The 17,898-nt window shown below is 33.9% G+C and overlaps 1 protein-coding gene and 1 non-coding gene across 2 annotated transcripts in view; both read right to left on the bottom strand.

Annotated features, from left to right (window-relative positions):
• LOC145243549 (type-1 angiotensin II receptor A-like) overlaps window positions 1-17,898 on the bottom strand; it is a 1,077,320-nt gene that overhangs the window by 363,409 nt on the left and 696,013 nt on the right. The window lies entirely within an intron of this gene.
• LOC145244168 (U2 spliceosomal RNA) lies at window positions 15,970-16,174 on the bottom strand. Its single transcript, XR_013862986.1, has one exon. It is a non-coding gene; the product is annotated as a U2 spliceosomal RNA (small nuclear RNA).

The raw sequence follows: 17,898 nt of genomic DNA, 5'->3' as shown, positions 1-17,898 counted from the left end.
TTTTTTTTACTTCGCTTATTCTTATGTTTTGATTAACACCCCTCCCACCCCCCGCCCGAGCACACACACCTCCAAACACTCGGGCAACGCCGGGTAGTCCCCCCGCTAGTATAATTTTAAAACTCAAATGATTTTGTAACGATGTATGTAACCCACTTTCTGGTTATGTGTATATTATAAGTGGCAGTTTTATAGATAGAAGGGAAGGTAGTCGGAAGAAAGCAAGAAAGAAAGACTAAACTGAAGTTATTATTGGAGAAGCATGCGAGTAGGGTTGACAGAGAAAAATTCAGACTCAGTCGGCATCGAATTCGGCCATGTGGAAAACGGGAAGGCGTAAGTTGAAACGGTTGGGGAATATCTATTAAGATTGAAGTTAGCTTTAGGATTTTAAATTGGGATTAAATTCTAATCATTTTAAGTTCCTATTTATTTTGTTTCTCCACGAGGGCAGACTTAGACACAGTTTCTAGATTTGTTTACAGTATTTTGATGTACGAAACTTTTCTATCTTATAATAAATGTTGGTTTTATGGACATTTAAAGAGTGTATATATCTTATTGGGACACCCTCTATATAAGGCAGTTTGTTGTAGCAAATTTGCTATCAACTTGCGCCTGCGCAGCGTCGGCATACACAACGCAGAGTCAAACACAAAATCGAATACATTCAACGTCAAGTACACTCAACATCGTCTTACCATCAACGCTTACCCTGTGAACTCAGAGTATGTAAAATTCCCATAAGCACAAAACAAAATCACTGAGAAAACAAAAATAACCTAACTAAGGGTAAGGATAATGATTAAACGTTGGATAAAATTATGGTTAAATTTATTACGAACTTTCCAGGATTCGAATCTGGAATTTTCTGATTCGTAGTCAGACGCGTTATCCTGTCTGTATGCTTAAATATGTTACCGAGACTATATACAGACAATGCTAAAATCAGTTTACAAGGATAGGTAACTTTCTGGACTATTGCACGAAACGGGACCGAAACCCTTATTCTAGGCTTTTTGTGTGACTCGGCGTTGGTCGTTAAGAACCATATATGGATAATGACAATCAAGAGACACACACCTTTTAGGGGGAAAAAAAAGAAAATTTCAATTCGGTGCATCCGTTCGAAAGTTTTATTAGTATATATACACACACATAAATAAATAAAGAAACATTTAGAATTTTATTAATAGTATAGATAAAACTTCAAATATTTATTTAATCTATAAAATCGCATAAATATTTGATAAAATTTTAAATGAATAATTTACTGCAGAATGAAACTATTAAACACTATATATCCAGAATAAGAAACATCTCAGAGTGTTTGGGACAATCACTTTAATAATACATACATATAATCGGGAGGTTTTGAACTAAATAAGTTTCAGGAGAAGAGTCAGATGAATATTGGTCAGTTAGTTGCGGATTAATTGTGGGAGAATCTTTATAACATTCATCTTTTGAGTTGTAGCCATTTAATGTAGCCATGGAGTTTACCAGAGCTGGTATATTTGATGTGAGTCATCAGTTATTATGCTAATTAGATGAATTTCATGACTCGGTAGTTGTAACACCGTGCAAGAGTATACGCCCTTCTAATGAATACAGTCATTTTATATAGGATAGTACTCTTTCTTTTGTCAGTTACATTCATTTATATGGCTCTGTATGTTATTGGATGATATTATTTTCTGTGCTACATTCGGCAGAGTATAATATTTTACAGTTTTGTTTAATAATTTACTATACTTATGTGAGTATTACAAAAGAATTTTCTACTCTTTTGAAAAATTCTTTAGGTGTGTTTTTTACGTTCGAGCTAAAAGATGAAATGGGCAATATGGATTTCTTTCGTCTTAGTCATTCTTCTTATTTTGTTTGTGGTTAGAATTTCTTATGATAATATCATCTTTTTGGATAGGTTTATTTTTCTCGCGATATATTGCGTTATGTTGTTTTTGGTGTTTTTACGGTCATATTATGTTGATGTTAGATGTTTTCTTATTTGGGTTAACTTCTATAGATAGGCCGTAATTTTAAAAAAAATCTTGTAATTTCTTAACGGCATTGTTGTACTGTTTTGGCATAACTAGTGTGACAAATAATGCGTCATCTGTATATAGCCATCTTATTGGCTTTCTGAATTCTATTCAACGCCTTTTTAATAGGAATACTTCCCCTAAATCTGTAACTAGTAGAGAGTCGAGGGAATCTATTATTATATTAAAGTTCTTGGGAGTATCCTCTCTTGTCCAAAATGTCCCGTCAAAGTGTATTAAGAATCATCTTGCTAACAGTATAAATTTTATTTCTAAATCGGTAATGTCCGAATTTGTTAGCAAATGTTAATGCCTTATTAAAGAGTGTTGGGGAGATAGAATGATAGTAATTATTTATATCAAAGTTAATGAAATTCAATCTTTGCTTTTCTTTAAGGTTGAAACATTAAATTCGTAAAGTTCTGATGAAAAAGTAGGAGGAATTTAGTTGTTTTTTTTATTTGAGTATTTAAAAATGTCATAGTCATACGTTGAAGTATAAATACTATTATAAACATCAGCTGAAACTTTGAAATGAAATTAAAATTGGAAAAGTAAGAAAAAATCATTTGAACATTGAGTTATTTCTACTAGAAATTCATTTTGAGAAATACGAACGGCCAGCATTGTCATAAAAACCAAGAGAATTAGCATCCTTCAGCGATATTCTATTTTATTATTAAATAATTGTTTTAGTATATATATCTATCTATTTATCTCTCTCTCTCTCTATATATATATATATATATATATATAAATAACTACTTCATTTGCTCACATAAATTAATATACGAAAGTATAGATTTATGCGTAATCTTTAAGTATTTACTTCAAAATTGCACAATACGTAGGTAGAGCTAGTTAGTAATTTATAAAATATATATGGCGATTAAGCTACACTGAATACTCGGCGTTTCATCCACTATAGGATTCGTCAGGCTTATGCGCGAACTCTGTGGTTGTTTCTCGTTTTTATATATGTTGAGGATTTTAGTTAGCAAATCAGCTTTCTAGTATACACCGCGCCCCTTCCTATCAGCCAATGGACATGCATTTTATCGAACAAAGGATCTGTTTTAGAACTAGGTTAGTGGTTTAAGGCAAACGATTTTCCTCATTTCTGCTCTTTTTTATATATAAATATACATATGTGTACACACATACATGCACACACACACACACATATATATGTATATATGTGTGTGTGTGTGTGTGGTCGTTTATGTATATTCATGTTTATTTAATTTATTTATTTGTTTGTTTTCTATTGTTTTTGTTAGTTTTAAAGCTATTTTGTATCGCTATCCTAGAGTAAGTTTTATTTTGTGAACACAATTGTTTGCTATTTCTCGTCTACAGTTTAATAGAATTAGGCCTTAAAGCAGACGTATCAGCTAACATAAAAATAACAAACTTCCTGGACGTCACGTTTAACTTAGATAAAAACACATATGAACCATACTTAAAAGATAACGCTGCTCCAATTTACGTAAACCCTAAGTCCAACCACCCACCATCAATTATAAAACACATTCCCAACTCGATCGTAAGTAGACTCGGTAATAACTCAAGCGATGAAAATGCATTTAACAGGTCAACCAATATCTACGAAACAGCCCTAAAAATAGTGGATCCAAAAATATCGATATCAAATATAAGCAACAAAACACCAACAACTATAATAAATAATAAATAGAAGAAAAATAACTATAATTTGGTATACGACCCCATACAATCAAATGTTAAAAACAAAACTTGGTAAGAAATTTCTAGACCTTATTGAAAAACACTTTCCCGCAACCAACCCCTTACACAAAATCTTCAATGAAAATACCTTGAAGTTATCTTACAGTTGTTGCGAAAATTTAGAGATGATAATTAAAGCACATAATAACAAAGTGTTTTTCAATAAGGTCTAAATAAATAAGTTTTCGTGTATGTCAAAGAACGACTTTTTTCCGAGAAGCGATCGGTCTCCTCACAACTTCTTAAAACGTTTATATGGTACCTAAATGATAATGTCTACGAGTTAACAACCGGAGTCGCCTGTCTATTTAATTTGTCCAACTTTCAAAAGATAAATATTCAACAATTTTCGATCGCCGCATGTGCATTAAGCTTTTTCGTATATAAAAAAAGAAGCGAACAGACTCGCGGTAAAGAAAACACCCGCACTCAAATTTTAGTCAAAAACGGGCATCTGCCAAGTCTCACCTTTTTCACACTTTATTATTTTCCAACTGCGCGTCAAGGATTCGTTTTTTTGTAACAAACACCCGGCCAACGATTAACCAAAAACACACACACCCACGAACACCCGAGCAACGCCGGGTACCCCTCCCCGCTTGTTTCTAATAAAAAATACTTTCACATTTCATATGCACTTTCACATTTCATATGCATTTTAATTATTTTTTAAAATGATGAATATAAGTTGTTACAAGTCGTCATGTAAACATTAAATAAATATTCTAATAAAAGAAAAAGTTCATCTCCATTGCAACATGTAATCTATATCTCTTTTGACAGTTCTGTAGCAGGGGTTCATATTAGTGACACACTATAACGGGAACTTAGAACAGATAATGACTTTTATGTAAATTGCATACACAGTTCCTATTCATAACACATAGGAGATGCGAATTCATTATTGAAGGAATGTGTAAGACATTTTTTAATTCAGATGGGGAGAGTCGTTACTGATGATGGAGGAGGGGACGCAGTTCATTTAAGAGATGACAGACAGAACACATTTACCTTTTTAGTTGATGAAATGACGAAGAGGAACACAAGTTTACACATATTTGATGTTCCCTTATTCATACCAGCTGAATGATGATGATTGTCAGGGATTCAAGCATTCTAAATTACATGGTCTCATCTTCAGTCTCTGGACTCCAAGAGGACACCAGCACTCATTAAGTCCTTGCCCGACTCTCGTCACTAACTCTGATCTCAAACTTCGAACCCTGTCTCAATATATTGAGAATCTCCTTTCTTTATACCGTCAGACCTGTGGTCAACTAATGTGATTTTATCACGTTTCAATTTACCCGTGCCCTTTGTATATGTATCTACACACTTCTGGTAAACAAAATAAATTCATAAATTTAATTGTATCTCATTTAACCTATTGTGTTAATTATTTCTAAAACTTGTATTGTTCATTCTTTTAACTGACATATTTAACATCCAGTTACTTCGAAAAGAACGAATATACGACAGCATTCATTAATGAAATATTTATGTCTGGCATAAATAATATTAAGCTGTTTGCACGAACAATAACAATCGTTCTGTACTCCTATGATTTCATTATCTAATATTTTGAACACTTGCCTAGTGGGTTCGATTCTAGCCTTTTCCTAATATCGTTTTCAAACTTATCTAGTTTTGCTTTTTTACTTACTAGTGTATGTCCCTTTTCATGACATAAGACCAAAGAGAGGGTTATCCTTATGATGGTGGGGGCACATAATACACAAATTCATTTACAAGATAACAGACTGCGTGGTGTATAATAACTAAAACGTAGTTTTCATGTTTCAAAGACGATAAACGAAAGCCGACGTTTACGTTTATGCCACTCAAAAACTGGTGCCTTATTAATGCAGGATGGTTAAAAATCAGTCCACATAATGCCATTCGTTTCTGAGATTTTTGTTCTAAGTTTAAAACATGTTATATTGCATATAGTTCTTTTAAAGTGTCCTTACAGCCATTTTTTTAAATTAACCAGCTGTGACAATCAGGCTTTAGTAGGATATATTTCAATTCTTGCTGTAGCTCTTTAATTGAATTTGAAATTGTAAAAATTGGTCAGTAATCTTATAACATGTATACCAATAACATACTGAATTTTCACGAGTCTACGACAATTTCAAATCCGTATACAAAAAATCTGGAAACGTAGTAAAGGGACCTCCTACCATGTGTTTATCGTCATAATTTTATTCCTGCTACTTTTAACTTTGACAATGTAATTTCGAGGTTCATTTTCTCCCAAGATAACCGAAATATAGGTCACAATAGAAAGTGTAATGTTAATTCTAATGATTATGTAGTACGGTTCCAATAACTTCGTTACAGTGTAAAATCACTTATCTCGTTTTTTGTTGGGTTTATCTAGTATTTGTAGGAGAGCGTTATTTCGCGGACTGTTTGTCAAAAAGAAATCATAAAAAATCAAGAATTTTCCTATCTTTAAATCTATTCATTTCAAGTTTTTCATTTAGACACAAAACTACAAAAATTTAGTAATATATATCGTTGATATATTTTTCATGACAGAACGATAATTAATACCACTTACTTTAATTTAAGATTCAGCGTGTTACACAACTGTGTGTAGCGGTATCTCTGAAGACAATCCAATGTTTAAAACAAAAAAGAATCAGTAACGGAAATATTAAAAGGTCATTTGGGGAAAACAATGGAAATGCAGCTGATAGCCAGTAGAAGTCAAACAAAAATTAAAACTAAAATTTGAAAAGGTCATTTCAAAGACAAGAGAATGAAGTTGATGAAAATTGATCGTCAAAAAGATAAGCTCATATGTCAAAGCTCACAAGCTATGACAAAATAACGCACGTTGAGATTATTTTATTAAGAGAGAGGTAGAGAGCTAGTCAACGAATTTCTCTGACTGCGTCTACTAATAAAACATTAATAAAACATTAATAAAACATTTCATCGATCGGACATCTGTTATATTTTCTTTCATTAAAGAGAGAGTCTTATCATACGTGATGCTTAGAAAGAGTCTTATTACAAGCGCAGTCTTAGAAGAGAGATGTTGTAAGAGACTTAGAGAGATTGTTCATTTATAACGATTCCTATATATTAAATGTTCATTCCTTAATTGTGTTTATGGAAGAAGAAGAAGGGGAAGCTCTTGGAGTGAGGAGACAGTGTTCACTGTTCAGACATTGTGTAAACATGAGATGTCGAGACGTGTATGTAATGACATTGTATAACACAGATATATAATACAATTTAATTTACCTTTTTGTAGGAATCACAACACAAGACGACGTTCTACCAGAATACAGATGAGTTTATTCTTCACACGACCGGCCGTGATTTCCATCATCAAGAATTCAAAGCTTCACATTTTAGTTTCAAAGTTATCGTCTCGCTTCTAGACGTTCAGACTCTCTCTGAGTTTCTCACTGACTGACTTCTTTTTACTCTCAAGTTTTTTCTCTATCCCTAGAACTTTTTATTTTCCGTGACGTCATACACATGTTAAAACATGTGGCTTTTTTCACGTGTTCTGGACATGCGTGTCCAAAACTTTTCCTATTTCTACAAAAAGAATTATAACCTATACTCAGTAACCTATTTTTCCGATATGTTAAAAACATTATCATATAAGCTGCATTCTTTCAATATAAAATTTCATAACAAACTTGACAGTTCACATTCTTTTCTTGAAATATTTTATCTCTATTCTAAACAATCGTTTGTTTTACATTTTAAAATTCTCACACGTAATCTATTTCTAAACCTAAATTACGAGGTTCGAATTTCGTCTATTGCTATTTCATTTTTATTTTAACTAATCTCTATTTTTATACTTACATGAAAAGGGGACAGCCCTTATCATGTCACACATCGTTGTCCACACCAAAACCCACACTAAAGATTTCGTCACATTTTTATAAATTAAATATGCCCGTAATTATAGAAATTTTAACATTTCTCATATTCATTTAGTTTCTGTAAAGATTGAGGCCCCGTCGACTATATTAGCGAGAGTATTTTGCCAATTTGTTAAATCATTATATCGTCAAAATATATTGGAATTCTAAAAGCGCATTCGTAATTAAATTACAAATTTAACCTAGATACTATTCATTACACTTTTAGGTGCTTCTTAACGTAACAAATAGTTTTTTTTACAAAGGAGTCATCACTTATAAAGGCCAGGATGCCACTCGAGGTGAACGGTTAAGGTGTGTACAGTATTCAATGGGACAATATGGTAGTAATCGTTAGTAGTGGAAATTTGGCAAATTGGATGACTTAAGGGAAACTTGTTTACGTTCGATATGAAGACAACGATAGTGTAGTCAGTTGGAAAGCAGGAAAAGGGAGCAGATATCCACAGGCGTGCAGTTCTAAGAACTGACACGAATATGAGCAGATTAAAAATTAAAAAGAAACTAAGATGTACAAAATGTATAACAATTTTCTCAATTTTTACCCCTTTTGGTCCCCTAAAAAACTATTTTAACCGGCTAAAGACAAATGAAAGACAGTTCATAAAATTCAATAATTTGGGGCGCCGCTTCTCGACTTTTATTTCGGTAGAGATGCAGTTTGAAAGTATGAAGACAGACCGAAAGGCAGGCATAGTTCTTCTGTATATATATATATATATATATATATATATATATATATATATATATGCATATATATATACATATATATATACGTATATATATATATATATATATATATATATATATATATATACATATTAATTTTCTTATAAATTTTAAATCCAGACCTTTATTTCAATTTTTCAGATTCATCTGCCTTACTTTTAATGCTAGGTTTATTTATGGTGTCTTTTAAATTCAATAAAAACCCTTCAAAATTTGCTGATGAGGAGACCTTGCTTATCAAAAAACTATATATAATTATTGTACATAACTTGATGTATACCACAATAAAAAGCATTGTTTTCCGAAACGATCGTACAGATAATTGATTTTGTTGTTGTTCCTTCTTATGAAACGGATTTTTAATTTAATTAAAATTTGATTAGTAAAATTAACGTAAATTACAAATATTAAAGAATTAATATTTATAAAATTATCTCAGCCAGATATAAAAGCTCGATAATACCAAATAGGAAATAGAGCTTATAATATGAGCAAACAGTTAATGAAATATGTTAAAAAAACACTTTGAAATGAGTAAAAACATATTTAATTTTAAAAGGAAACACTAGATAAATGGATAGTCAATAATCCGCGGAGTTTCGAAGAAATACTCTCCTTCTCATCAGAGGGTAGGAATTAGCAAAATGCGGGATCGGATTTTGCATGCAGAAGTATTTGATGAAACAACAAATAAGTCAAAGATCTTACTTGAAAACAAAATAAGTTAAGCATATGGTAAAGAAAAAGGTGATTACACATTAATGGATAGTCTGGTCGAAGATAAAAAATCCATTAAAAATCTGCATGCAAAATCCGATCCCGCATTTTGCTAATTCCTACCCTCTGATGAAGAGGAGAGTATTTCTTCGAAACTCCGCGGATTAAGGACTATCCATTTATCTAGTGTTTCCTTTTCAGATTAAATATGTTTTTAACTCATTTCAATGTGTCTTTTTAACATATTTCATTAACTGTTTGCTCATATATATATATATATATATATATATATATATATAATAGGGCGAATGAACCCTTTTTCGAGGTCAACGGCTAACTAGCACCGTGTATGTGTGTGTGCATGTATGTGTGTGTTGGGGTGGAGAGGGCTCCCGTAAGCCGTAGTGAAGGCAACCTTTCTAGGAGAAGCAATTCTCTGATTAAAAAAACATAAAGCGGTAGACCAGTACCCGCATTAAGCTGGTCTGCAGTTTAACTTGTTGCTGGCTATCTTGCTCTTGCTTGTTGCTGGATCTCAACATTTTGAACCGAGAGAGAGACTTAGCTGTCGTACAAAGCTAAGACTCTGTAACATCATCTGTGTATAGATACTCCCTCAGGCATTTTTCTATAAAAATGGTCCTATGGCAATGGAAAAGTTGTGACGTGTGAAGGCTTGAAATGCTGGAAGCATGTATTAATTGATCTCAATGACCGTCTTCAGTGTCATGCCTGTTTGAGCGTGTGAATTCACTGGTAGGACTTACAAAAAAAGTAATTTGGGGGCTCATGGACTTTAAGTGTCTGAGGGAGTGGCACTCGCCTGACAAGACATTGCAATCATCATCATCATATATATATATATAAATAAATAAATAAATATATATATATATATATATATATATATATATATATATATATATATATATACATACAGGGTGTCCATAAAGTCCGTGTGCAATTTTAAAATGAATTGTTCCAAAATCAAATCCTCTTCACATGTTATTTCTATTGCAATCACAAATAAAATTATAAATATTTTAAGGCGCACACGGACTTTATGGACACCCTATATATATATATATATATATATATATATAGGCGCCTGAGTGCCTGGCGTTGCCCATGTGTTTTGGGGGGGTTGTTAAGCAAGTAGGCAGGCAGGCTCGAACCCGTACCTTGAAGGAGGAAAATAACGTATAAAAGAAAGACGTGACGTCTTCGCCGTTGCGCCCCTCATCAAAACGGAAGTGACGTGGGTTAAAATTAAGACTAGTCAATCGAAAACTGGGGATGGATTTCGAAAATATCGGCGAAAACAGCGACACCCCTTTCCTGTAGAAAAGTGCCCAGTTAATATTGTCGTCCGAAAGGTCGCGCTTCAAAATGATACCGATCTTGTGAAATCCGTCGCCTCTATCAAAAGTTTTCGGCAGACATACAAGCATGATGATTGCAACGTATTGTCAGACGAGTGCCACTCCCTAAGACACTTAAAGTCCATGACCCCAAAAAGTCCTTCAATCGCCACAGTACCATTTTTTATAGACAAATGCCTGAGGGAGTATCTATACACAGATAATGTTACAGGGTCTTAGCTTTGTACGACAGCTAAGCCTCTCTCTCTCCCGTTCAAAATGTTGAGCTCCAGCAAGTAGCAAGAGCAAGATACCCAGCAACAAGTTAAACTGCAGACCAGCTTAATGCGGGTACTAGTCTCCCGCTTTATGGTTGCTTTTAATCAGAGATTTGCTTCTCCTAGAAAGGTTGCCTTCACCACGGCTTACGGGAGACCTCTCCACCCCAACACACACATACATACACACAAACACACACGACATACAAGCATATATACATACATACATGCATACATTTAAACAGGCAAGTGAGATACTGACAGTGCCTCTATTATTATCTAGTACTGTTCGTTGAGTTTATCTACAGGTTTTTTGAGGTGTATAATAATGTTCATGTAAACGAGAACCTTAAGTGTTCGTGATCGCCTAATTTCTCTATTCCTTGAAATCGTCTAGTTTATAATGGTAACCGAGTTGATACGTGCATAACATGTGTATATATTTAACATGTGGACATAATAAACAAATACAGCTAAACAGCGCGGAATATAACAAATATAACATAACAGTCTTTAAAGGAAAATGGACGGTAACCTGTGTCTAGAGGTTGTCATTATGGCCAACAAAAAGAGCATACCTTGCACGCTTGTCCTAAATTCGACAGTGTGATTCTATCATTTTTCAAACAGCTTTCCCAGGGTTGTAAGTGCTTCTTAAGTTGTAAGCCATGTTTAGTTTCAGAACAGTTTCCGATGGTTAGATGTTCTATACAAGTCCTGGAGATAACTGGTTCTCACTAGACAGTTGTTTAGCACAGGTTCATGACTTTATAATTTTGTAGCCACAGAGCAAAAGCTTCTTCCCATGTTTGCAGGAAGAAAACAAATGTAAGTTTGCTAAAGAAAAGGTTTAATTTTCATGGTGCAATCCTGGGTTCTGATTGGTTGGCAACAGAAAGTAAATGAATTTGATTTGTCAGTTCGTAGGAGCATCGTTTATAAATAGAATTGCCCAACTGTTAGGGGCCATGCCCCCATGAATTATCAAAAGTATTGCAACAACAGAGGCCATAACTCCCACTTGCTGAGTCCCGACGTCTTTTTAGCTCAACTGTATCTATGAACTGTTCAACTACGTATATATATATATATATATATATATATATATATATATATATATATATATATATATATATATATATATATATATATATATATACGTAGAGTTGAACAGTCTATAGATACAGTAAGTGGGAGTTATGGACTCTGTTGTTGCAATATTTTGATGACTACAAATATATATATATAATAGGTTATGGAAAGGAAGGGTTGTAAAGAGATAGCTTCGAATTTAGGGGATATCAAAACAATAGCAAAATATGATGAAAGTAAAAATAAAATAGATAAACCCCATAATTCATTATACCATGCCTGCTCACACTGAAACACTTATCACAATATTCTGTGGAGCTATATGAAAAAAAAAAAAAACTTATTAAACTTTGTGACAGATTTCCATTCTATGGAGGTCACGCGCGAACGAACGCCCCATAATTTTATTATACCATATTTCTTCAAACTGAAACATAATTATCAAAGTATATTATGCAGATAGATATAAAAAGTCTTTATTAAACTTTGTGCCTATTTCCATTCTATGGAGGCCAGGCGCGAACGCAGACCCCACAATTTTATTATACCATCCCTTTTTAAGTTGAAACATACTTATCAAAGTATTCTTATGTACATCTATATCAAAAACACTTGTAATCGTTTTTTGTTATTTATAATTTTTTTATTTCTATACTGTGTGGACCAGGCACGAACGCACACCCCACAATTTTAATGAACCGCCGTTCTGCCAAATGAAACATACCCATTCCTGTGTCTCGATTCATCTTCTTTCATTATATGTAATCAGTTTTTTTTTTAAATAGTCAACCATGGAGGAGCCTATTCGTGAGCAGACACACACACACACACACACACACACACACGCACGCAACAGGCATTCAGCTTTTTATATATATATATACATATATATATATATATATATATATATATATATATATATATATATATATATATATATATATATATATATATATATAGTAATTTATAAAATATATATGGCGATTAAGCTACACTGAATATTCTGCGTTTCATCCACTATAGGATTCTTCAGGCTTATGCGCATAAGACCGACGAATCCTATAGTGGATGAAACGCAGAATATTCAGTGTAGCTTAATCGCCAGATATATTTTATAAATTACTAACTAGCTCTATCTACGTATTGAGCACTTTTGAAGTAAATACTTAAAGTTTACGCATAAATCTATACTTTCGTATATTAAATCTATGTGAGTAAATGAAGTAGTTATATATATATATATATATATATATATATATATATATATAATCATGGTCTGCTGGCAAAGAACAAATGTAGTATTCATTCTGATGGTACCCTTTAATTTTTTAGTTCGCGGTTTGTGGAAGAGAAATCCTTCATGACGGAGACCATTTTTATTTTGCCCCCCCCCCCCACATTCAAAACCAACCATGGTGTCTAACTCTGCTCTCGTCGGGATACAAGTAAAAAAACACCCTATGTGTAGATAAAACCATTTCTTTCTGATTACGCCATCACTGCAGGTATCACACCAAGACTCTCTTTCTCTCTCTCTCTCTCTCTCTCTCTCTCTCTCTCTCTCTCTCTCTATATATATATATATATATATATATATATATATGCATATATATATATATATATATATATGTGTGTATGTATGTGTGTATGTGTGTGTGTGTGGGTGTGTGGGTGTGTGAATATCATTTTATAAAAATGGAAATTAAATGTCTACATAAATCCAATCTTGGTACGTTAAATTGACAGTTACCAAGGGGCAAGGAAGAACTATTGCTCCAACTGTCTAATAAATGTGTATAATAAACCAATAAAACTGCAGATATAAGTAACATGTATGTAAGATAAGCGACAGATATTCATAAATATGCTAAGACGCAAAACTCGCACCGATATAACTGCTTTCATATAAAATACAATCCAAGAAACCAATTTAATCACTTGATGCAAAACAATATATCAAAACAAATTAATAGAAAACAAAAGTTTCTTTTGTCAATATTCCTACTCCATACTCTATATTGCATCAAAAAAACACGTGCTATCTCTCTTTTAAAACGTGAGTGCAGATACTAATACTTTACGGAAGCCAAATAGAAGTATAACAACGTATTTATTGTTATACTAGCGGGGGTACCCGGCGTTGCCCGAGTGTTTGTTTCCGGGACGGGGGGGGGGAGTTTTAAAAAATGTTATGGTAGGTAAGTAGGAAGGATCAAACCCGGAGTCATGAGTAAAAGTAGGAAAATAAAGTGTAAAAAAAAACAAAAAAATATCTGCAACGTTAACAGTTCGGCCACCAAGAAAAGTCCATTCCAGTTGTTTAGGAAAAAAAAAAAAAAAAAAAAAAAACGACTACGGTAGGTCGGCGCGAACGTGAAAATATAATGCGAATTGTCCAGCACGCTAACCACTACGCCACAGAGCACTGCAGCTTAGTTTAGTGATTTTAAATAACTTCACATGAAAGAACTACGAAGCCAAACCGGTGTTCTCTTCTCAACTGTTCCTTGTGAACGATCCTCAAACGGTGTTAAGTTGTGGCAGGGGGAGGAGCAATTTATTAGAGAGAAAATATTTTACCACTTCCATTGATCTTAACCGATTTTGGCCGTGATTTCTTAGCAGAAAAAGTATAGAAATCGAAGATTATCGAGGAATTTGAGAAATAATAAGCCTATAACACACCTCAGATATTGTTCTGCCGTTTGTGCATATTATATTTGCATGAAATATCTTGATTTTTAATCCTATTAATGTCAAAATCAGACGGGGAAATCAGTTCATTTTATTTATATAGAGAAGAGAAGAGAAGAGAAGAAGAGATATTGATCGATATAGAGTTCCTATTTACAATGCCTCCCCACGGGACAGAGTTAGACACCAGAGTCGTTTTTTAACGTGGAGAAAAGGAACAAAAATAAAAACTGTCTCAGTCGTGAAGGATTTCTCCTCCACTGATAGAGAACAAGAAATTTAAGTGGAGCATCTGAAGAACAGATTGTATTTATTTGCTTCCCCACTGAGCAAATTAGGCACAAGGCCGTTTTTTAATGGGGAGAGAGAGGGAAGGGGGAGGGAAAAGGGGACCAGCTCCCGATGGGTGGGAAATGGGAATTGGATAGTGACAGTTGTTATGAAGGGTTGCCCTTACATTGACCAAGGTCTTATATGTGGGGTTACCCCCACATATGGTCTTTGCTTGCAGTACTTGCCGGAACAGATGGTATTTATTTGCTCCCCCACCGAGCAAATTAGGCACAAGGCCAATTTTTAATGTGGGGAGTGAAGGGACGGGGAAGGGAAAAAGGGGACCAGCTCCCGAGAGGTGGGAAATGGGAGCTGGTTAAAGGTCAGGCATGTGGGGTTGCCCCCACATCTGGTCTTTGCTAGTTATAGCTAGTCATAGCCTGCAGTATCTGTCGGAACAGATGGTATTTATTTGCTCCCCCACCGAGCAAATTAGGCACAAGGCCAATTTTTATGTGGGGAGTGAAGGAAGGGGGAAGGGAAAAAGGGGACCAGCTCCCGAGAGGTGGGAAATGGGAGCTGGTTAAAGGTCAGGCATGTGGGGTTGCCCCCACATCTGGTCTTTGCTAGTCATAGCTAGTCATAGCCTGCAGTATCTGTCGGAACAGATGGTATTTATTTGCTCCCCCACTGAGCAAATTAGGCACAAGGCCGTTTTTAATGTGAGGTAAAAACCAGCTCCCCTAAAAGTAGGCAAAAAGGGGGCACTCTGGTTACCAAAAATAATAATTGTCCCAGTATAGAGGGTTTCCCCTCCATTGACTGGTACAAATTATCTTAAGTGCAGTATCTGTCGGAACAGATGGTGTTTATTTGCTCCCCCACTGAGCAAATTAGGCACAAGGCCGTTTTTAATGTGAGGTAAAAACCAGCTCCCCTAAAAGGGGTCACTCTGGTTACCAAAAATAATACTTGTCCCAGTATAGAGGGTTTCCCCTCCATTGACTGGTACAAATTATCTTAAGTGCAGTATCTGTCGGAACAGATGGTGTTTATTTGCTCCCCCACTGAGCAAATTAGGCACAAGGCCGTTTTTAATGTGAGGTAAAAACCAGCTCCCATAAAAGGGGTCACTCTGGTTACCAAAAATAATAATTGTCCCAGTATAGAGGGTTTCCCCTCCATTGACTGGTACAAATTATCTTAAGTGCAGTATCTGTCGGAACAGATACTACACTTTGATCTAGGTCCGAAGGCCAAGAAACTCATGCATCTGCCGGAACAGATACTACACTTTGATCTTTGCCAAAAGGCCAAGAAAAGAGTTGAACGATAAAATTGTCGCCCTTAAGGAAACAATACTATAGTTTACTTTAAAACTTTTATTAAAAATCAATTCAGGTAACTTGATTATGACACGAAAAAAAAGATCTTCAAGATTGAAGACGCTTATTAATCGTATTATAAACAAACAATCTAGAAAGGTTCAAACGCGATATAAATAACACTTAAATTGATTAAGGACTTCGTGGCGAAACGGTAAACGCACTGAACATGGTTTCAGCTTGATTCCTAGGTTCAGTGAAGATTTGATCGAAATCATGTGTGCATAGATTTCTGTTTTATAATGTAATAAAAAATAAATATACAAATAAACAAACAATAGTTATTAAAATTTATTATTATAGTAACAATAGTGTAAGTCACTGTAAGAACTAACATTTGCGCTTTATATAAATGTTAATTTTAACTGAATTTCTAGCCGTACGATTTGTTTCTTGCTAATAGAGCCAGAGATGTCGCCGTGGTCGGGTTCGAATGCCCCGACTGGTTATAATCGTAACTCCGTGCAGTGATGATTCCCGAAGAGATGAATCACTTCTGTTTGTTTTAAAGTAATAATTATAGCAATATATATATATATATATATATATATATATATATATATATATATATATATATATATATATATAAACAGAAGACATTCAATTATTTTTCTGAGCATTTTACAGTCAACGGAGTATAAAGGCCAAAGACCCTAGTATTTTGATGTGATGTTTTGAATATAATAAACTAGTTATGACCAAAGTCCTATTTTATTCAGACAAAACACTAAGAAACGGGCCTAATTAGAGTCGGCCCCGTCTTTGGGGGGGGCACTCTGTATGCATTGATATATATATATATATATATATATATGTATGCATACATATATTTATATATATTTCTGTAGAAATATATTTTCTTATTATATATATCAATCCTTATATAAAAAACACAATGTTATTACAGAGCAATATATAGAACAAATGCCAAAAATTTATATTCCAAAATTTATGAGGAGTTAAGGGCATAATAGTTTCACTAATTCATATATTAATAAAATGATTGATTTTCCGCAACAAAACAGACACTGTCAAGAATTGTATAAATCGACTGATTTAAAGGAATAAATTATAAGATGGTCAACACCATGAATTTTGGAATATAATTTTTTTCATTTATTTTTAATATATATATATATGTATATATATATATACATATATATACATACACATATATATATGTATACATATACATATATACATATACATATATATTTATATATGTATATATATATTTATTTATATACATATATATACATATATACAAAGGGCGAATAAACTCTTTTTCTGGGTCAACGGCCAACTAGCACCGTGTATATTTGTGTGTGTATATGTGTGTTGGGGTAGAGAGGACTCCCGTAAGCCGTGGTGAAGCCAACCTTTCTAGGAGAAGCAAATCTCTGATTTAAAAAACCATAAAGCGGAAGACCAGTACCCGCATTAAGCTGGTCTGCAGTTTAATTTGTTGCTGGCTATCTTGCTATTGCTTGTTGCTGGATCTCAAATTTTTTAACCGAGAGAGAGGCTTAGCTGTCGTACAAAGCTAAGACTCTGTTAAATCATCTGTGTATAGATACTCCCTCAAACATTTGGGCTCATGGATTTTTAATGTCTGAGGGAGTATCACTCGTCTGGCACTTGTCTGACAAGACGTTGCAATCATC

This window comes from Euprymna scolopes, chromosome 22 (assembly GCF_053919585.1).
Source record: "Euprymna scolopes isolate OS-2025 chromosome 22, ASM5391958v1, whole genome shotgun sequence".
NCBI lineage: Eukaryota > Metazoa > Mollusca > Cephalopoda > Sepiida > Sepiolidae > Euprymna > Euprymna scolopes.
Note: the sequence above shows the minus strand (reverse complement) of the source record. Positions and strands in the feature narration are given on the sequence as shown.